At 39.8% G+C, this 22,641-nt stretch overlaps 1 long non-coding RNA gene across 1 annotated transcript in view; it reads left to right on the top strand.

The window, feature by feature from the left end:
• The first annotated feature begins 4,275 nt into the window (after positions 1–4,275).
• Positions 4,276–22,641, top strand: part of LOC143677159 (uncharacterized) — a 20,148-nt gene continuing 1,782 nt past the window's right edge. Inside the window, exons 1-3 of the long non-coding RNA XR_013172409.1 lie at positions 4,276–4,388; positions 7,820–7,863; positions 22,386–22,450. This is a non-coding gene — a long non-coding RNA (uncharacterized LOC143677159). The remainder of the gene's footprint in view (positions 4,389–7,819; positions 7,864–22,385; positions 22,451–22,641) is intronic.

Raw genomic sequence — 22,641 nt, 5'->3', positions numbered from 1 at the left:
AGTCTGAACTCTGTCCTATTTGATTTCCATTGTATGTAGTAGATTGTTTTTCTCTTGCCACCTTCAGGATTTTCTGCTTCTCTTCAACATTTGACAGACTGATTAGTATGTGCCTTGGGAAGGCTTATTTGGATTTATTCTGTCTGGAGTTTGTTGGGCTTCTTTAACTTGTATATTTATGTCTTTTATGAGGATTTGGAAGTTTTTTCCCATCATATCCTCAACTACTCTTCCTAGCTGTTTATTCCTCTCTTCTCCTTCTGGGACACCAGTGATTCTTATATTTGTGCACTCTGTTTTGTCTATCATTTCCCTGAGTTCCAATTCAATTTTTTTCATCTTTTTTACCATTTGCTCTTTTGAGTCTTCAAAGTCAATTATCCTGTCCTTTATATCATTCTTTCTTCTGTCTCTTCCAATCTGGTGTTGTGTGTCTAGTATGCTTTTTAATTGGTCAACTGAGTCTTTAATCTTATGATATCCACTATTTTCCTATTTATTCTTTCAAATTTCTCTTTATTACTCTTCCACTATCTTCTTGATCTCCTTTATGTCATTTGTTATCCTGTTTATTTTATTAAATAGAGTTGCGTTGTAAAGAAGGATTTTATAAAGCTTAACAGTAGCTAATTTTTCTTGCTTAATTTAGCTATTTACATATATTTTAGCTTCTGAATGATAGAAATATCCAGCAAAAGCATTTGTGTCATTTTATATTCACTGCTATGCATTTGGTATGAGTTAAGAATTATAAAGAAAAAGTTATGGGCCCCATCAGGCTAAGAAAAACAACCCAGAACTTCCCAGGGGTGGTTATCTGCTGCCTTGGTTATGCAAGGTTATCTGCTGCCTTGGTTATGCAAGGTTGTAACTGCCGGAGGAAGTTTGTCTAAGAATGCAACTGAGAAGGTTGAGTAAGGGAGTTTTGCACAACGAGACAGCTGCTTCTTGCATGAAGCAGCTCCCATGACTCATGCGCGAAAAATGTTTGTTATCTGTTTCTTGCAAAATGTTTGTTATCTGCTTCTTGCAAAATGTTTGTTATCTGCTTCTTGCATGAAGCAGCACCTGTGACCCATGCTCGACCCTCACCCCCCTCCTCCTACCCCTTAAAAGCTTCCCCAAACCCAGGCTCAGGGCTCTCTGTTCCTGCGTGTTCAGTGAGCCCCACGCATGTGTGGTAAATAAACCCCTTGTGTGTTGCATGAAAGAACATCTCTTGGAGTCCTCCTTTGCATGGCAAAACTCTTGAATTCTTACAGCGTGAATGTCTTTGATTAGTTGTTCCAACATCTGTGTCTCCAGTAGTGTTTTAATTTGGTCATTAGACAGGGCTATATCTATCTGCATTGTGATATGCTTAGTGATCTTCCTCTGTTTTCCTTACATGTAAATATCATGATTGATTTACTCTGGGAGTTGATTTCTTTCAGTAGTCTAAGGTCTCGTGTTGGTGGGATGGTTGTACAGCAGGGAGCAGGGTACGGGGTGGGGCACTCAGTGCAGTATTTTGTTGCAGGTTGGGGATGTTACACTAATGCTTGTGATTGTGGGTGCCCAGCAGCCAAGGAGGATGTAGCTGTGTGGGTGCACTGGTCTGAAAGGCATAACCCTGGTGTGCGCTGGTCTAAGGCACGGGGCCCTTTGTGTGCATGCGTAGAGCTATGGCAGCAGACTGGTGTTATGCCTTCATGGCTTGGAGGCAGATGTGATCCAGCCGTGCAGGTTGGCACTTCCTCAGAGCTTCGAAGCGAGGCTGAGGGCCGAGAGCATGAGCAGTTCTAGGCCTGCTGTAAAGTGTGGTTCCTAGAGCTGAATGACATGATTGGGGGCCAGTGGGCATGCGTGGGGCTGGGAGTGCCATAAACAGATGAGCAGAGCTCAGGGGGAGCAGGGTGAGGTTGTGTGAGACTATGGGCAGGGGGCATAGGTAGCTTAGGTATGAGGGTTATTGCCTGCAGCCTTTCTGCACTGGCAACAGGCTGCAGGGAACAAGGAGGGGGAGATAGTGTTCAAGAGGGATGCAGGAAAGGTGAGTTGGGCTGCACTTGGGGTGGGGGTGTGGGGCAGGTACCTGCACTGGAGGCTGGTGGGGTGGGGCTGCCTAGAGCATAGAGAATGGGAGCAGGTGATGGGGTTCAGGTGTATGGGGTGTGGGGTGAGTTGCTGGTCACTGGGTTGTGCTGGAGGGGGTAGCACACCCAAGGAACGTGGCCTGGCTTACTTCCTAGTCCCTGGCTCCCCTCTGTGCACTCCTGCAGGCTCCATGGCTCCATGCCTCTGCCCCAGGCTTCTGCTTTCTGCCTCTCAGTTTCTTGACCTCTGCAACCAGGGCTGCCCCATGTGGTGCAGAAGGCTCTCCCAGGTCAGTTGTACTCCTGAATTGCCGCCTCAGTTCCCCTCTTGTTCTTTCTCTAATTTTTCCATGGAGCAGGGCTAATCTCGAGCTACTCTAGTAGGCCAACTTCCTAGAGGCACCCAAGATCTTTTTAAACTTGTCTCCAAAAATAAAGATATTTTCTCCCTATCAAGGTTGAGAAACCATGCTTTACAGTGAATGAGTGAATGTTTCCCCAGAAAAGCAGATATAAGACATGAATATCCATTCTCACCAATTCTATTTAATATTTTAGTGCCATTCCTAGAGTTTGCATAAACAAAGCAAAAAAGATAAAAGGCATACAGATGAGAAAGAAATATAACTATCCTTACTTGTAAATAACATCATGTGAACATGCATGCAGAAAATTCCATGGAATTTGCAATAAAAAGCTACTAGAAATAATAAATTAGTTTAGCAAGGCCATAGAATAGATAATATAATATAAATGGAACAGAATAGAGAGGACAGAAATTAATTCTTACATATATGTTTATTATTTTTACAAATAAATTAAAATAACTTAATAGGGAAAGGATTGTTTTTCAACAAAGGGTGCTGGTCATAGATATGGCAAAAATGAACACTGAACATTGACTTCATCCATATTTAAAACTTCTAATTGTAGAAAGACAACATAAAGATAACCTTTGGAAAGACATATTTATGATACATATATCCGATAAATAATTAGTATGCAAAATGCAAAACAAACTACAATCACTCAATAATAAGACAAACAAACCAACAGAAATGTGTAAACAACTTAAACGCACACTTCACATAAGGAAATAGATGGCTGATAATCACACAGAAATATGCTCAACAGCATTAGTCATTTAGGAAATGCAAATTAAAACCTTGAGATAGGGCTACAAACCCAAGAGAATGGCTGCCATTTAAAAGATTGACAATACCAACTGTTGGTGAGATGTGGAACAAACAAACTTTCATATATGGCTCTTAAGGATATAAAATGGTTCTAGAAAACATTTTATCAGTTTCTGATAATGATAAACATATACTACCTGTTCCAACCCAGTTCTTGGAGGGCTTGGGTTGGAGCAGCCCTAAGACCAAAGAACACCAGGCATGGAGTTTGGCATGGAAGTTTATTGGAATTTACCAAATACGAGAAGATTTTTCCCAATGGCCGGCAGTCGGGAAATGGAAGTCACCGCACCACGGGGTGTGGGGTGCAAGGGACAGCTCATAAGATTTTAAGACAAAGGCGTTCCATAGGGTATGAGAACAGAGTTTCAGCAGAGTCTCATGACCCAGGTGTCTGGAGGTTTGTTATCAACAGTGATTAAGGGAGGGGAGTACATTCCTCCTTTCCTCAGGGGATCTGATGACCTTTAACTTCTGTCCTGGTCACTGTAAACAGCTATGTGCAGTAATTTATTCTCAATGTGGAAGGAGTGGGAGGGCGTAGCCCTGGGGCTCCACACTGTCATATGACCTAGCATTTTATTTTTGATGTTTTCCTTGATAAATGAAAATGTATGCTCTTGTAAGGGCCTGCAAACAAATGTTCGTAGCAGTTATATTTGTAGTAGCCACAACCTAAATATCCATGAGCAGTTGAATGGATTAGACAAATCTTTGTCTAGCTATAATGGGGCATTAGTCAGTGGCTTTGGAAAAATGATGCCAGTGCATAGAATTAAATAGATGTAGTAGATTTTAAATTTGTTCAAAATTCTTTGTTGGGGCATCCCCTTAAATCCAGGCTGGCCACAGTGATGCATTTGTAAGCAATATAATGCAACCAAAGTAATGCTATGTAACCTCTGCGGCTAGGTGAAAAAAAGGCCGTATAGCTTCTGTCTGGTCCTCCTCTGATACTTGCCTTTAGATCCCTGATCTGCCTTGTGATAATTCTCACTACTTGAAGGTCACTCTGCTGCAAGGAGGTCCCGGACCCATGGAGAAGCCATGTAGAAGTGTTCGAGGCTGTGGACACAATTGAGTACTCTGCCAATAGCTGGCATCAAACACCAGGCATGTAAGTGAAATCCCCTCCGGTGGCTCTCAGGCATTTATCACCTGGAGCCTTAAGTCTTTCCAACTGAGACTCCAGACATCAAGGAGCCAAAACAAGCTGTCCCCGTTGTGCTCTATTGAAATTCCTGACCCACAGGCTCAATGAGCATAATAAAAATGTTTGTTTCATGCCACTAAGTTTTGAAGTAATTAGTTATGCAACGGTAGTAAGGGGGCCATGGATGAGTCTTCAAATATACTGAGTGAAAGAAACCTAGTATAAAGCACACATGTTGTAGGATTCGATTCACTTGAAACCAGAAAAGGCGAATTTAATCTGGGTCCCAGTTAGGGTTGGTGTTGAACGGGAAGGAGCATAAAGAGTATGGAAATAATCCAAATGTTGATTGTGGTAGTGATTACCCTTGCCAAAACTCATCCATGTCTTAAAACAGAGTATGTAAATTGTACCCTTTAAAAAATAAGGACACACCTACCAAGGGAATTGGAAACTAGGGAAGGGAATGCCTGCATGTCTGCATTTGTTCAGCTGGTAATCTCTAGTGATCATTACATCACTCCTTACCAGATCCTTAGGAAAAATAGGGGAGGGACAGAGACAAGCTTTGAACTGCCTATGATGTTTCTGGAGGTGTTCTCCCAGCAACACAAAAGGCTCCTATTCAGCATTAGAATTTCAATTTTCAAAAAATATTAATGGCTGTGTGCTCATTTCCCCCTAGAAATTCTCATGTTCCAGTGATATTTACTTATTTTTCATAGAAAAGTCCTTTTATTGACCAGAGGGAAGTTCTTTATTTCTGACAGCAGGTGTCACAATTTCCTAATAAAAGAGAGGCATGCTGAAAGGTTTCTTAGGACAATAATCAGCTCAAAACATGGCTTTTAAATACATTCAATTAGTTCCATTAATACTTTGCTAGCATTGACATAGTAATTTGTATGCTTCCTTCATTCACAAATAATATGCCAGTAAGTTAGACTGATTTAATAATAGCTCTTGAAAGAAAAAAAGGAACACAACCTCATAAAATGTTGTATATGATATACACACACACGCAAATATGTGTCTTTACACACACACACACACACACACACACAGTACATGTAGCATCCCAATATCAGAAATGTTAAAATGCAAAAGAATGTTACCCTTAGTGTCATGGAAATATGGGCTAGTAAGTAACCAAATACTGTTTGCAGGATACCAGGTGAGTCACACATTCTCTGCCAATCAAGGCTCCCCAGTTTACAATACACAGATCTGCCTCACTCAGTTGACTTGTACAGTGGTTAATTCTCCAGGGCCATAGCCCTGCTGATTGATGGCTCACAAAAACAAAGGAGAACTTTAAAGCCAATAGGGCCTAGGGTAGTAAAGAGTGGAGGTAGTCACTAGGAAACTAGGGAAGGGAATGCCTGCATGTCTGCATTTGTTCAGCTGGTAATCTCTAGTAATCATTACATCACTCCTTACCAGATCCTCAGGAAAAATAGGGGAGGGACAGAGACAAGCTTTGAACTGCCTATGATGTTTCTGGACGTAGCAGAAGTAGCAGGTGGTACCCTTTCTTTCCACTGCATTTCTGGAGTGCTGTATTAAAGTATTTTTAAAATAAGTAGTCAGGTGTGGCAAGGGCAGGTGACACCAGAGATGTATGAAAGAACAGTTTCTTAGCATTTACAGTCCTAGAACAAACAGAAGGGCACACCTCAAGAGGGTCACATGGGGAAACATGTCAGGAACATGGACTCAACCAGGAAGGTAGGTAGCAAGTGGTGCAAGGTGAACCTGAGGACTCAGCTTCTATAGTGCCACATGGTATGCTGGTTTGGAACTATTATGTACCCCAGAAGAGCCATGTTTAATCTTGATCCAATCTTGTCGGAGCAGCCATTTCTTTTAAACCTAATTCAAGATATAGGTCAGAAACTTTTTGATTAGATTGTCTCCATAGAGATGTGACATGCCCAATTGTGGGTATGACCTTTTGATTAGATGGAGATGTGACTCCACTTATTCCAGATGGTTCTTGATTACTTTACTGTAGTCCTTTAAAGAGGAAACGTTTTGGAGAGAGCAAAGAGAGTTGATGTAGACACTTGGAGAGTAGAGTGACAGAGCCCGCAAAGCCAGACACCTTTGGAGATGAAGGAAGAAAACACCCCTGGGAGAGCCATTTGAAACCAGAAGCCAAAGACCCCTGCAGATGCCACTCACGTGACTTCCTATCTGACAGAGGTCTTCCAGACCCACCAGCCTTTCCTGAATTAAGGTATTTTTCCCTGGATGCCCTTAGTTTGGACATTTTTATTGGCTTAGAACTGTCAAGTTGCAACTTATTAAATTCCCTTTTTAAAAGCCATTTCATTTTAGGTAAATTGCATTCTGACCTCTTAACACACTGATATACACATGGGTAGGGCTGTAGTAGTTGGTCAGGCAAGAGTGAGGATTGGGGAGTTTGTATTTGACTTTTGTAGGAGCACAAACGTAGGTAGAACATGTGGAACAGAAGCAGCTGTTCTTCCTGTATAAGCAGGTATCAGGTGTGCTCACTGAGGGATCTAAATGTTAGGGTCTGAGGTACTGAGGCATCAAGTCAGTGCAAAACCCTTTATGTTATTACCGACTTTAGAGATGCAGGGGCATCGTGAGGGTGTAAACAAAGCTTCTATATTATCTTAATTCACTACAGGTGCTTAGGAGGGCAACAAGGACTTCTCTCTGCCATCTGCAATAGGAGCCCACAATAAATGTCTGTTGTTTAATTACTTGTAGGAACTCAATAAATAAAGAGAAAATGCACCAATGAGAATTTCTGGATGATGGCCAGCCTGGCCTTGCAATGGGCATGAGAAACTTCATCTTCCATGTTCATCAGAGGCTTTTTCCTTGCTATCATCACATTGTTAAAGAGGCCTTTACTATTGAAGACTGCTTACTTGCTTCTTTTTAAAAATATAATTATTACAAATTATTGCTTAGCATATCTGTGCACTCAATTCTGCCCCTCTGTTTTAGCTAAGACCTATCCTTTCATATAGATATTATTTTAAAGGCAGGAGGTCTATACCTATCATGTTAAAAAAATATGTTTTCATGGTAGCTGATCTGTGCAAGATGCCCTGACATATTCTATCCATGAGTACATCTTCCTCAAATTTAATATTTCTTCTTGGGCGGGCCACGGTGGCTCAGCAGACAAGAATGGTTGCCTGCCATGCCAGAGGACCCAGGTTCGATTCCTGGTGCCTGCCTATGTTAAAAAAAATATATTTCTTCTTCTCTTCTCCTTATCATATGATAAGAAAAATTAGCTTAAAACAATCAAGCAAATAAATGTCAATAAAATAAAAAATATATATGAATTCTTTTAATTACTCATTTCCAGTTAATACGGACTTCTTTCCCTTTCCTCACCTCCGCAGAGACAGTCCCCTCCAGGGTTTGAGACGATCTGTGGAAGCTACAGGTAACTGCCCCCATTAATTCAGAGGCTCTCAGCTGGGTGCGTGAAGGTATGTGCACGTAGATCCTGTAGCATGCATGCCCCTCTCTCCCTTCCTGCATTCAAAGACTCTTGTCAGGTAAAACACTGGTCAAATCTGAAATAAATAAGGAAGGGGATCCTTGGAAACTCTGAGTCCAGAATTCAGTTTCTGTTCAAAAGTGAAGCTATCATATTTGGATGGAAGATAGGGGTTAAATATTTATTCATTCTACAGTGAAGAAGAAAGGAATTAGTTCTATCGAACTGAATGAATAAGGCTTGCCCAGTGATGCGGTTTGGTCTTTGAGCAGAAAGAACAGACCAACTATTGTTATGAGCTTGAAGGAAATTGCTATGGGGGGAGAAGCTGGGGGTATGATTTGGTTCAGGGGTGAATAGTATTTTGGGGTGGCTCTAAGAAGCTCTCTGTGAACCTGGGTTTCTTCTCCTCTCTGCCATGCTACATTGTTGCAAACACGTTGACCAATCATATGCTAAGGCTTGAGGTAAAGTTATTCACTGAGGGGTGTATAATGGAGGATTTGGGAGGGGTGAATTCTGCTGCTGTAAACACTATGGCCACACGAGGGTGCTAAAAACCCTCGATTTACTCACACAAAAGCCTGAGGCTGCTTTGAGTTCACAAAACAGCCCTGACTGGGCAATCTCCCCAGGTTTCCAGATTTCAGAGCAAAAGCCCACATGCTCCCAACGCGGAGTCCTCTGCTCTGCCCAGCTCACTGACCTCTGCCCCTCCAATGCAGGAGAAAAATGAAGTAGATTGAGACACAAAAAAGACAGAAAGGGCAGATGTCTTTGGTCCAGGAGTCCCTCCTGCTCACCCAACCCAACCTTGGAAGAACCCCCCTGCCCTGGCTTTACATTCTCCCTGCTGTGTGAGCACCAATGCCCTGTTGGCTGAGGATATCTGCTTCACCTGTCCTGTGAGACGGCTAACGCAGCCTCCTAGTTAGGCATTTGTTAAAGAGAGTTGTGGACAAGGAAGTGAGCAGTTTTCCTGTAAACTTATGAAGAGGAGCCTTGCAGATGATTCACAAGTGAGGCTTTTAGGGATGAATGGGGGCAAGAAACTGAGTAAGAAAGATTAGGTAACAGGTGGTTGGTGGACTCTACTACTTGGAAATGAAGAGGAGAGGAAAGGGACCTTGGCAAGAAAAATATGTATCTGCCAGTCCTTTGGGCAATAGTTTGTCATAAGATGGAAAGATAATTTTGCTTAAGTTTACATTCTAGAATACTTTTGGTTTCTTGCTATTATGAAGTATACAGAAAAATTATTTGGGGGAAAAAGTCCTTCAGTTGGCTGTGCTAAGGGAAAACAAAGCATCTTTTACTTTTCATTATTTAAGATTTATTTGTAGGAGGGGAGCAATAACTATCTCAGGGATTTGTAGAAGGAGAATTAAGGAACCCTGAGCAGAAGATGATACACAGGAGGACAGAGACATGCCCTCCTCTTCAGAACATTTGCAGTTCTGCATTTTTCCTCTATGCTGAGGTGAATTCCTTTCAACTGATCTCTGCTAGCTCTTCTAACTGCCTACTTCTAATTTAATCCAGCAGAATTGAACTTTCATACCTTGACTTCTCAGCTTCTTCCCATTTGTCCATGGGAAACCTTATCACATGCCTTTTACCCTGATTTCTTTTATCTTGTGGACTTTTTATACATGAGAGAATAACATATTTTCTTTTACTGCCAAATTGGTTTGGGCCACAGTCTTCTTCTTACAAGTTTATCTTTTCTTGCTTTTTATTCTTTGGCTGTAAAAAGTCCAACACCCAGGTTAAGTGTGATTTCAGAAATGAAAATTTCTGTTAATTTAGTGTATTCACTAGAGGATGTGATGACAGTGGGTTTGCAGATAGGTAAAGCTGAAAAACTGTGAGTAGTTCATTAATATTTTTATATTTAGCCATTTTGTGGTCAAAATGAAAGAAAGATTTTATAGTTACCTGGAACAGAGTGGTATCCATCTAGAAAGGATGTTTTTTTTTTTCTGGACCTTTCACCTCTCTTCCCAGTTGCTTGTACTTAGGTCCTGTCTTGATGCTGTGTCTGCTACCTCCATTTCCCTCTTAGAATTTGTTGATGGACTAAGTGATGATCATAAGTATGAGAGAGGAAGGCAGGACAAGGATTGATTACACTATTTTAAAACTTGATGAAAAATGTGTGTAAAAGAGGCTCTGGAGGAAATAATAAAATCCAGTCTCACATGTTGCATTTGAGATGAAAGCCAGGCAGTGAGGTGGAGATACCTAGCAAGGTACTAGCAATCCTGGTGTCTTGAAGCTTAGAAAGAAGGGGCACTACAAATATTGTATTAACCTGGGGTCAACTGAGACAAGTTGATAGTTGACGCCCTGTGGCTTAGAAGGGCCTCAGAAATACTTTAGGCTGAGAATTTACTTTTCTGAGTGAAAGTAGAAAAGAAAAAGAAGAAGGACCATGAAATGTAAAAGAAAAGAGTTTCAAAAAAGAATTCTAACAATGAGCAAAAAGCATAAGGTAAGACAAAGTGAAGAGAAAGCCGACAGCTTCTGGCAGTGAAGAGGGCACTGGTGGTTTTGGAAGGAAGAGATCCATGAGTGTGGCAGGGTCAAAAACCTGATTTCAAGGCAGTGAAAGCACAAGGTGGTAGGGAAATAAGGAACTATCCTCTGCACAAGTTACTTGCAATGGAGAAGATGTTCAAGGGAGTTGCAGGATTGAGGGCAAATTTCTTTTCCAATCAAGAACTTAACATGATTTCAAACAAATGATTTTTGCAGGAAGGGAACAAAATGACAATAATAGTTTTTCTCTATTTTTTCATATGAACATATCAGTATTAATGGTGTTTTACTCTAAAAATATTAATAGTTCATAAAGTATAAATCAGTGAAACTGAAAATTTAGTATATTTCAAACATTTTCATAAATGTTCATATTGCAAAATGTGTCTTTGGCCACTACAGCTTTCTTCAACTTCAGGGAACCTTCAGAGTTGCCACTTCTGTTGTAGCTGGAAAAGTAAGGCTTCGGGTCCTTCCCACAATATCTACTTTCCTTGAATATAATCTTTTAGCACCACTATCTCTGGAAAGGTCCTCTTCCTTGAACAGAGATTTGGTATTGACAGCAGTTTAATTTCTTTCTCTACTATCAGTCAAAACTGAAAAGAAAACTCTGTTCTTTTCCTAATTCCTCTCCTTCTCCACCAAAAAGAGTTGCCTGCTAATGTCCTTCCCAGCCCACTGTTCAGTCTTTCATTGTAGGCCAGGCAAGGTGAGATCAGGGGCAACTGAAAGAAGAAGAGAAGCTGGGAGGCTTATGGTGAAGATGTCAGGAATGGTAGGGAGAGGCAAGAAGGAGGAAGTAGACAGTGGCCAAGAGTCAACAGAGGTGAAGGAAGCTGTAGATAGCTAGTCATTAAAACAGAAGGAATCATTGAGGATGGAGAGTTTTGTGATGAAATGAATATGGAAGCAATCAAGAAAGAAGTGGAAAGGAAACTAGAGAACACAGGTAAAACAGTTTATGTTAGAAATGAAGAAAAATTAATCTTCTCTGAGGCAGGACTGAAGAAGGAACAGAGAGCTTAACTCTCAGATCCTGGCACAGAGGTTGCAGACACAGAAAAGGCCTGAAGTGCCAGTAAAGGAAGCCAAGGAGATTGGTAGTCTCCCCTGTGCTTAGGTTCAGCTCAGTAGGAAGTGCATGCCTTAAGTGAGGGTATAGACCTGTTCCTGTTGCCCTGGGATTAGGTCTGGCGAGGCTTTGATAGGCTCTGTAATATTCCCTTATACTTGATGGCCTTCCCAGCGGATAGTGAGTTTTGGTAACTTAATCAGCCTGGGCTCCAGGTATTTTCCTCCTGGAGCCCAGGCTGCATCTGACTTGGCAGAGCTGAAAATTCAGGGTTCCTATGTCCTCACTTTATGCACCAAAATCTGACTCTATGTGGGGCTGTGTTCCCCACTTTACTTGTGGCAAAGGACTACCCACAGCTGCCCCAGTTTTCAGTCATCCTTCGGACAAGATCAGGCCACCTACTGCTGTTTCCCTCACGGGTGAGGGAAGGACTTTCATATTCAGAGCAGGAAACACAGTCTCTGCCCATGTTTTCTCTAATTTTTCATCCCTCACTGACCTGGGCCTTTAAATATTCTCCCTTGTCTCTGGGTCTCCAAATGTTGGCGAACTGTCTCACTGCTGGGACAGATTTAATAGTCTGTGTCCCCAGTGGAAGGTGGAGGAATCCTGGTTGCTGCTCTATGCCCTTACTGCTCTGAGACCATCCCAGTCCAGGATGGATTTTCTTACCTGATATTTTTCTCTTTCTTTAATTTCATATTTATAGGGTCCATCTCCAGCCTATACCTTCCTCCAGAGTTCTGACAATTCAAAACTGTCCTTCTTATTTGAATCTCTGGAGAGAAGTTTTCAGTATCTGTGTATGTTGCCATGTTGATGACTCACTTCCTCATTCAGGTTTATTTTTTTGTTTCTGCTTTCTTAGCTTGGGCAGACACTAAGAATCGAACCCGGGTCTCCAGCATGGCAGGCGAGAACTCTGCCTGCTGAGCCACCGTGGCCCACCCTCTCATTCAGTTTTAACTCTCTTAGTCTCTACCTGAGAAAACTATCTTCTTATCCCATATACCTGTCTTTTCAAAGTTGACCTCTTTAAAATTTCAACATAATTGAGTTTCCCCCTTGCAAACTGTCACAGTCTGGTTATTCACTTCTTTTCCAAAAGGTATACTCTACGAGATCTACTTTCCTCATGGAGATCTTCTCTTATCCCTAACTTGGCTACCTCCCCAACCCTGTACCGTCACTTTTTTTTGGTATGCTGTATGGCGGGGTCACATTTCATTATTTTTCCATTTGAGTATTCCATTATTGCAGCACCATTTCTTGAATTTTTCCTGTTTGTTTGCTTGCTTTTTTTGTTTGTTTTTACTTGTTTGTTTTTCAGAAAGTACATGGACCGGGAATCGAACCCAAGTTGTACTGTTGCTTTTAATCAACAAGATCTCTAATTTTTTGCCTTCTTTGTTCTCCAGAATCTCTTTATCTATGGCCATTTTCATTAGTGAGGTCTTCTGAGTGATGTGGCCTCCATCCTTTCCCTGCCCCCATGTCCATACCTTATGTTGGTCTCCTGGGTATTTGAACTCTGCTTTGATCACATTCAGCACTTTGTCAGTGTTGATCCTTGCTCACTCTAACACTCTGAGAAAGCTTTTTCCCCAAACTTCCTTTTCCTCGGGTGCTCCATGACCTTTCCATGTTTGAACTGAATCCTCTGAGAAGTACTCATATGCATGCACACACACACATCGAGCACCTCTCACATGACCCTTGGCTTAGATGATGTCTAAAACTTGGTCAGATCTTTCTTTTCATCTAGTCTGGTTATTAAAAGTACAGGTCCTTTTATCAGTTTATTTCTAGACCAAGAAAGCAACATCTTTAAAATGATATAACATCAAGAAAAGTTAAAATCTGTTTTACTTCTAGTCAGTTGTTATGGTATAAAAGCTTCCGGATAATCCCAGTTATAAGCATAAATCCAAGAATAACAGCTACTTGGATGCCTTCAGTAATGAGAAGACTCTTGGTGGGGCATCTGAAAAGCACTGCTTCTGCTGCTCATTTTAAACTTTCCTACTTCAAGGAATATGATGATAAGAAGGAACATTGAAAGTAACCTACCTCTCATCCCTACTTTTAGAACAATTTAAAGTCTTCCAAATTTTTTGGAATGCTGCCTTCTTATTTGCCTCTGTATGGATCAAAAAGGATAATCAGTCCTTATCTTCTGCACAAAAGTACTTTGATGCTATTATTTTATCTTTTTGCTTTTTATAAAACATGAAAAATGGTTTGGAACAACAGCTATTCAAATATGTGCATGATTTTCTTGATACTATGATTATAGCTATTATTTCATTTTCTCATTTGTTTCTAAAATTTATAATGAGAAAATGTAATTTTAAAGTTATAAAAATATAGTGTACTGTAAAGATGTATCTGGGGTGAACCCTAGTTATTCATTTACTTAATGTGTGACATTGGTTAAGTGTTTCTGAGTGTTAATATTTCTATCTTAAAATGGAAAAGTTACTTAACTAGAACAAGCTATGAAGAAAGTTAAATATGATGATGGATTCCAATCCAAGTAGACTTGCCATTGCACTAAACTTCTATAGCATTTACAGCCTATACCATGTAATATGTCACCTAAGGATTTGTTTTCTGACACTCAGAAAGAGACACCTATTACCACCTCCAGGGTGGTAAGATGTCAGCCCTGGAGATGGCAAGAACTCAACAATACCTGCCATCTGGAGCTCAATCCTAAGGAACACACCTACTCCACAGTTTGTCAGTGTTGGGGTCACCAACAGAAGCACAATTCACACAGCACTGGATGGAAGAAAGTTTTACTCACTGAGAGAAGAGACAAAGTCAACTTCAATAATGGGTGATTGTTCTTGTGTTGGTTTAAGCTATTATGTACCCCAGAAAAGCCATGTCATTGAATCCTCATTCAGTATTGCTGGGTGGAATCTTTTCTATTGTTTCCATGCAGATGTGACCCACCCAGTTGTGAGTGGTAACTTTTGATTAGATGGTTTCCATGGAGGTGTGCCTCCACCAATCAAAGTGGGTTTGCTTACTGGATCCCTTAAAGAGGGAACTATTTTGGAAAAAGCTTTAGAACCCACATAGCCAGAGACCTTTGCAGATGAAGAAGGAAAATATCCCCAGGGGAGCTTCATGAAACAAGAAACCATTGAAGACAAAGCTAGCAGAATTCACCATATGCCCTTCCAGCTGAGAGAGAAATCCCAAACTTCACTGTCCATTTTTGAGTGAAGATAACCTCTTGTTGGCACCTTAATTTGGACATTTTCATATCCTTGCCTTAATGTGGACATTTGCACAGCCTTAAAACTGTAAGCATGTAACTTGATAAATTCCCCCTTTTAAAAGATGTTCTGTTTCTGGTATATCATGTTCCAGCAGCTTTCAAACTAAAACAGATTTTGGTACTGGAGAAATGGGGTGCTGCTGCAGTTTGAAAATGCCAAATATGTTGGAACAAGATTTTCAATGGATAAGAGGAAGATTCTGGAAGAGTTGTGAAGAGTTTGATAGAGAAGGCCTAGAATACTTTAAAGAGACTGTTAGTAGAAATGTGGACTGTAAAGATACCGCTGATGATGCTTTAGACAGAAATGATACACATGTTACTGCAAACTGAGAAGAAGGTGATCCTTGTTTTAAAGTTGCAGAAAATTTATAAAAACTGACTGCTGACTTTAGATGGAAGGTAGATTTTAAAAGCCACAAACTTGGATATTTAGCAGAAGAGATTTCCAAATTAAATGTGGAAAATGCAGTCTGGCTGTTCCTTGAAACTTATAGTAAAATGCAAAAAGAAAGAGATAAGTTGAAAACTAAACTCTTGGGTACAAAGAAGCCAGAAATTGATGTTCTAGAAAATCCTGGGCTTCCAGGAAGGGAGACCCTAGAGAAGAGTGCCTCATGTGACAATTTAACCAAATGGGGAACCAGTCAACCATTTCAGAGAAAGCCAGGATTGGGGATGGTTATCCAGGAAGGATTTGTGGAAACTCTTTCTGGCTGATGAGCATGATCCTTGCCTACTACAAAGAAAGCCAACTTGATATTATGGGATCTGTATAAACAGAAGCACTGCAGTCCGGACTAAAAGGCTCAGAAAAGGGACAACATGAAGGTAAAATATCTTCAGAGGCAGAAACATGGAGACTAAAGTCTGAAGTCAAGAAACCTTGGGCCAGGAGAGTGGACCCACACAAAGACTTAGAGGGGGTGAGTTTGCCCCAAAGACAGAGGGTGGGCCTTCCACCTTGTTACAGTGGAAGAGTTGTGTCACCTCAGGCCTTGGAGAGTGTGGAGTACATTGCTTGGGGATTAGGAAGAGCCTGGCTGCCACCAAATAGAGGGGCTGAATGTGTGCCCCAAAGATGGGGGATGGCAGGGTGTGACCCTTATGCTCAGAGAGGGGGGAAGCCTAGAAAAAGGTAGTCTTCCAGTGTCCCCAAGGTTGCTTTCGGAGAGAGGCAGGCCACTGCCTAGGTTCTTGGAAAGAGTGGGACTGCCACTTTCTAAAGCCTGGAAGATAAATGATCTCAGATTTGAATTCCAATTGAGTTTGCTCTTCAAGTTTCCAGAACTGTTTGAGTCCAGTGACCCCTGTGTTCCTTCCAATTTCTCCCTATGGAAATGGGAATATGTATCCTGTGACTGTCCCTCCTTTACATGTTGGCAGCTTATGTGGTGGAATGAATGTATTTTGCATTTGGAAAGAACATGTCTTTTGGGGTCCAAAGGGTAGAATGTGCTGATTTGAAGCTATTATGTATCCCAGCTACATAATAATCCACATTCAATATTACTGGGTGGAATCTTTTTTATTGTTTCTCCGCAGATGTGACCCACCCAGTTGTGGGTGGTAACTTTTGATTAGATGGTTTCCATGGATGTGTGCCTCCACCAGTTCAAGGTGGGTTTGCTTACTGGACCCCTTTAAGAGGGAATCATTTTGGAAAAAGCTTTAGAACCCATGGAGCCAGAGACCTTTGCAGATGAAGAAGGAAAATATCCCCAGGGGAGCTTCATGAAACAAGAAACCATTGAAGAGAAAGCTAGCGGAATTCACCATGTGTCCTTTCAGCTGAGAGAGAAATCCCAAACTTCACTGTCCTTTTTTGAGTGAAGATAACCTCTTGTTGGCACCTTAATTTGGACATTTTCTTAGCCTTGCCTTAATATGGATGTTTGCACAGCTTTAGAAATGTGAACTTGTAACTTAATAAATTTCCCTTTTTTTTTTTATTAATTAATGGAAAAAAAGAAATTAACCCAACATTTAGAAATCATACCATTCTACATATGCAATCAGTAATTCTTAACATCATCACATAGATGCATGATCATCGTTTCTTAGTACATTTGCATCGGTTTAGAAGAACTAGCAGCACAACAGAAAAAGATATAGAATGTTAATATAGAGAAAAAAATAAAAGTAATAATAATAGTAAAAAAAAAAAACAAACAAAAAACAAAACAAAACAAAACCAAAACCTATAGCTCAGATGCAGCTTCAGTCAGTAATAAATTTCCCTTTTAAAAGCCCTTCTGTTCCTGGTATATCACATTGCATTCCGGCAGCTTGCAAACTAAAACAGTTCCCCATAGTCAGCAGGTCTCAATCTGTGGCCAAGGCAGGGAGATGTTCTGGGCAGCACCCCTCTCTTGTGTTTGTGTGCCATAGTGGAGGAACCCTTAATCAGGAACAGCTATATCACAGGATGTGAGCTGGACGCCATAAAACATGCCCACTTTAATCAGACTGTCTTCAGTGAATATTTACATAAGCTCAGGACAATAGGGGGTGGAATGCAGTTCTTTTAAATACTAGGAATTGTGTTTTATCAGCCTTATCTTGCCAAGCTGATATTCCCAGTCCTGAGAACAGGATGCATTTGTGGGTCTTAGGTAAAGGTGTCAGGGCCTGTCCCCTAGCCCATTTTCTTATATTATCCTAAAAATATTTCATTTACCTGTAACTATTATCTTAAAATAAATATAATTCCTTGGAAGAAAAGCTGTGCTTTACATAACTTCTATGTTTGTTACGTTTTTAATGTAGTGGGTATACAGTAGGTTCTCAAGAAGCCTCAGTTATATAATACAGAATAAGTCCTCTTGGTTTATGGAGTTGAAATTCTATTTGAGTACATGTGGTTTTAAATTACTATAAAATATTAAATTTACTATATTTCTTTATCCTTTTATAAAGTCAGTTTCCTTCTCTAAATTTCATAGGCAATCTACAAGATTTAATATTTATACTTTAATACTGAATTCCTAGTTCCAAGCTATTTATTCAAGGGTGGAAAAAGGAAGGAGAGTTGATCAGTATTTTTAGAAAGCAATTTACCAACTGTAATATGTAGAAATTTCTGCTTCAAATTCATATGTACTTTCTAATACTACCTGACACTGGGTTTTCTAAGAATATATGACACATTATAAGTATCAACAAATAAAGTACCATCTAAGTGTTTTAAAATGTGGCGGTTAACTGTCTCAAAAGATGGAGGAAAAGTTGGTGAAGTCTAAATTAGTTGTAAACAATCTAGCTTTGCAATTGAGGGATCCTAAATTTTAGTCTTATATCTACTGCAAGAATCTCAGATAAATCACTTAACATCCTCTTTGAACACAGATTCTTCCTCTATAAAATAAAGTTATTAATACTTGTTTATAGGCTTCATATTTATTCCATTAAGAATCAAATTAAGAACATTAGCTAATGAGGTTGAACTCCAATGTAAGGGAATAGATAGGAGCCAAGGTGATTCTCTAGTGGGTCTAGAAGTAATATTACCATACTGAAGATGAACAAGATTGAAAGGGGTTGCATAGACCTAAGTGTACCACTGACTCACACTAGAAATATGAATGAGTTCTTGTAAGAATTACTTCAAAGATATGATTCTTGTACAGAGAGTTTAAGTCCAGGGCACAGGGGGAAATCTACTATTGCATGTTATGACTATGTTCAAAAGGAAACCATCAGCACTACCACAGCAACAGCAGAGGTAAATGATGGTGTGAGGGACAAGAGTTAAGATGAAGTTTAGGCTTCCATTTTGGTGAGGGTGTGTTTATTGGTTTTCTGTCTCTTGGGAACAATGAAATTATCTAAAATTGAGAATGTTGATGGACTGCGGACTTTGGGCCTTCTACATGATGCCCGACGAATGCAGGTGGCTGAAGGAAGCACTGACGGAGAAGTAGAATGGCAAATGATGGTGTATACTTATGAACGAAGGCAGTGCAGCTACAGAAAGGAACAATGTTGTGTGGCATGCAACGATGTGAATGAACATGTGGGACATTTAGTGAGACAAAATGAGCCAGAAAAAAAAGAACAAGAATGGTACGGTCACCTTTAGAAAACTCTTTTAAGAAAACAGGGGCCTAGATTGCAAGCTTTTGGAGCACACACATTAAGTCCGGAGTTGTGATTATTATTTCTGGATTCTGAGAGACTGTTTTATATATATAACCTGATAGTTAGAGATAAGAATGAAGCCAAACAGGTTAGAGTTAAAGTAATTCAGAACATCGGGGTAAGGAAGGCAGTGTCTATACTTTAGAACCTCACATAGTCTTTGAGGCCAATGGAAGAAAGGTTTATTTAGTCTGGAACTGAAATTTTCTGCAGTGCATAATCTAATTTAACCTTTCTGTATAGCTTATTTGAACAACTGAAACACAGAGAGCACAGAATGAGAAACAGATCCTTTAGTTCTTATGGATTATTGTAACTCCTGGAAACATCCTAGAGTATATTAACCAGATAATCAAAAGGTATTGGCAAAGTCCCCTAAGAGAGAGGAGAAAGACTAGGGAACTATTGAACTTTGACATCAGGAAATCCCCAGATACTGTGTCAAACTTTAGAGACACCCAAGTCAATAGGCCATGCCCTCAGTCATGTGAAGCTACTCTTGTGAAGCTTATGTAGGTAGCATAGAAGCTTAGACTACCTATAGGCATGCCTAAGAGTTACTTCTGGAGGACCTCTGTTTCTCAGATATGGCCTCAGTCTCTCTAAGCCCAACTCTGCAAGTGAAATCACTGCCCTCCCTGCTACATGGGACATGACATTCAGGGGTGAAAGTCTCCCTGGTGACATGGGAGAGGACTCCCAGGGATGAATCCAGACCTGGCACTGTGAGATCAATAATTCCATCCTGACCAAATGGGGGAAAATAAGTATAATTAATAAAGTATCAGTGGCTGAGAAAGTTCAAATAGAGTCAAGAGGCTACTCTGGAGGTTGCTCTTACACAAGTTTCAGGTAGACCTTGCTACCTACCATAACCTGCCACCCCCCCAACCAAGACCATTCCAGCCAATCCTAAAGAACACCTACGGCAATATAAAGGATTCCAAAAGGGTTCTAGACACTAGAGTAACTTTCCAGAAACCTACAACCTCCAGATGGGTCTCTAGTCCAGATAAGTCCTGACACCTAGCCCTGCCTCTCCAGAACATCAGATAGTTCCGTCTCCCTACCCCATATTAGTGACAGACCCTTCCAGTATAAAAAATTTAGAATTTCCATAGCCCAAACAACCCCAAAGAGAGGTACAGAAAGATCAAAGGTGATGGTGGAATTATACACAGAAGATAAGACTTAACAAATGAATATGAATGCTGAATCATTAAATTGATATCTCTTTTAGTCTCCAGTATTTTAGAGCAGCTAGAAGTAAAAACCTAAAATTGTGAAATTGTAACCCATGTCAAAGTCTGAAATATGTTCTACAACTGATTGTGGTGCTGTGCTTTGAAATTTATAGCTGTTTTGTATATATGTTATTGTTCACAAACAAAGAAGGAAAAAAAGTTGATTGTGATGATAAACAGGTATTTAAGCCCTCTAGCCTCCTATATCTGGAGCAGCTAGATGGAAAAATCTGAGCAAACTGTATGGTAGCCCATGACAAACTCTGGGATCTATCTTGTAACCACTTTTTGAAGAGTGCTTTGAAACCTATTGCTCTTTTATTTATTTGCTTTGTATATATGTTATACTATACAATAAAATAAGTTAAAAAAGAATCAAATTAAATAACTGATATGAAAATACTTAGAAAAATTTATGGCATTGAACATATGTATGGTGATATTCTGTGTTTGGTTGGAAACAGAATTTGCCTTTGAAAAGCAATTTCTAGATGTTAAAAACACATCACTTTTAACTTTCAGACTGTAATCACATTCCAAAACAGCAAAAGCAAACCATCCAAATATTTATTCTACCAACATGCCAACCATCTGAGAATTTCCAGAATTAGTATCTAATTCTTTACCATAGCAATATCCTATTTTTTTCTGAATATTTCTATGATGTTCGATTAGTTCCATGGCAAATCTGGTACAATGTCAATTATATACATTCTTAAAAATAGCCCAAATTTCTAAGTCAGTTTGTCCAAAGAAGCAGATCTTTTCATAATAAATTTCAAGATCAAATTTCAGAAAAGCCAACTGGGATCATTTAGCAAAACACTATCTGGGAGAGAGAAGGACCAGAAGTGCACCTGCCCTTAGCTCACTAGGTGAGAAGAGATTGGCAAAGGGATGGGGATATTTTTAGACCAAAAGAATCCATATTTTTAGGCCAAAGGATGATGCGTGAATTGGCCATTAAGATGATATTGGCATGCCTTTGAGGAAATGGCTGCATATTGTGTTACTTAAAAACTTTGGGTTTATAGTGTTCTTATCAGTGATTTGCTAGTAAATGATCAACTGGCTCTCTGAAAAAATGCATGTATGCATATAACTACATACATTTTTTTGTAAATTTTACTAATAAAAATAATGTATAGCCAAAACTTAAAATAATAATAAAATATACAATACACTTTCTTGCAAGTACCATATAGTCAATCAATTCTCACAGAAAGCTTTTACTGATTCTGCTGGACTCATGTGTCCACAGCTATTATTTGCAATTGATGAATGTGTGTATTTTTTATATGATATTGGTTGATAATTTTGTTTATGCTAATGAGTGAAATTGAAACAGCAAAAACATATGTTGGAACTTAACCCATTCATCAAAGATGTGGGTGATTTCTTCACTGAATTGGATAATAGCCTTTCAATACTAGGAGTATATTCTTTCAATTGTTTGTGCTATGTATATTGCAATGACCATATTTGAGACACACTTTTAGGTTTTGTCAACATTTTCTCCATTACTTTCTTAAGTATGTACAATTAATAAAACAATAAATCAAACCCCAATTTGTAACATTCACCTATTTTTGTGATGAAATTCTCCCTCAATGGTTGATTTCAAGCAACCAACGTGACATTACTGAATGTTAATTGGGAAGAGGTATGTGCTAGCAGACCATTAAATGGCATTGCCATCATACAGATACAAAGGACCTAAATAACCACAACTGCATAAATTAATAAAATGGAGTATAATAATTAGAAATAAGTAAGTATTGAGTATTTTCTTTGTTTTCAACACTATTTATTGAAATGTACATTTATATTGTTTGGCTTTTAATAATGGCTGTGCTTTAGCAACCAGCTCACAATTTTCCTGAATATTGAACAACTGGTACCCAGAGCTAGTACGTGCCATCTCCAGCACACAACTGGGTACAATCCTTGTATCTCAGGTAATTTTACTATTAAAAAAAATGATATGACTATGAGGAGGAAGGAACATGCCCCTTAAGGAATATTTTCATTCTTGGAGGAACTGGTTGAAAGTTTGAATCAGACCAGTAGGCAATGGAGATCTTGGCAAGTCAAGTTCTGGGGCAGGGGAAGGGGGTCTGGGGATGCAGCATGGCTATCAACAATACCTAACATTCAGTCTCACCTGCAGCACTGGCTTTGCCAACCCACCAATGACTGTGAGGAAATAAAGGGGGAGAAGGCTATCACCAGCAGGTAGGTTCTTCTGAGAGGCCTTTGATCTCAAATGCTTGAGAGGTATGTCTAAGTTTCTGTTCACCCAACACACTTATTCATGGAAATTTGAATAATTTTTTAAAAACATTAAAAAAAGAAAACCCCAGGAAGAAGTTTAGTCTTCTTATGTGACTGGCCTCAAGACTTTGCATTTTGAACATTAAAAGAGA

Source organism: Tamandua tetradactyla, chromosome 3 (genome assembly GCF_023851605.1).
Source record: "Tamandua tetradactyla isolate mTamTet1 chromosome 3, mTamTet1.pri, whole genome shotgun sequence".
Classification (NCBI taxonomy): domain Eukaryota; kingdom Metazoa; phylum Chordata; class Mammalia; order Pilosa; family Myrmecophagidae; genus Tamandua; species Tamandua tetradactyla.
Note: the sequence above shows the minus strand (reverse complement) of the source record. Positions and strands in the feature narration are given on the sequence as shown.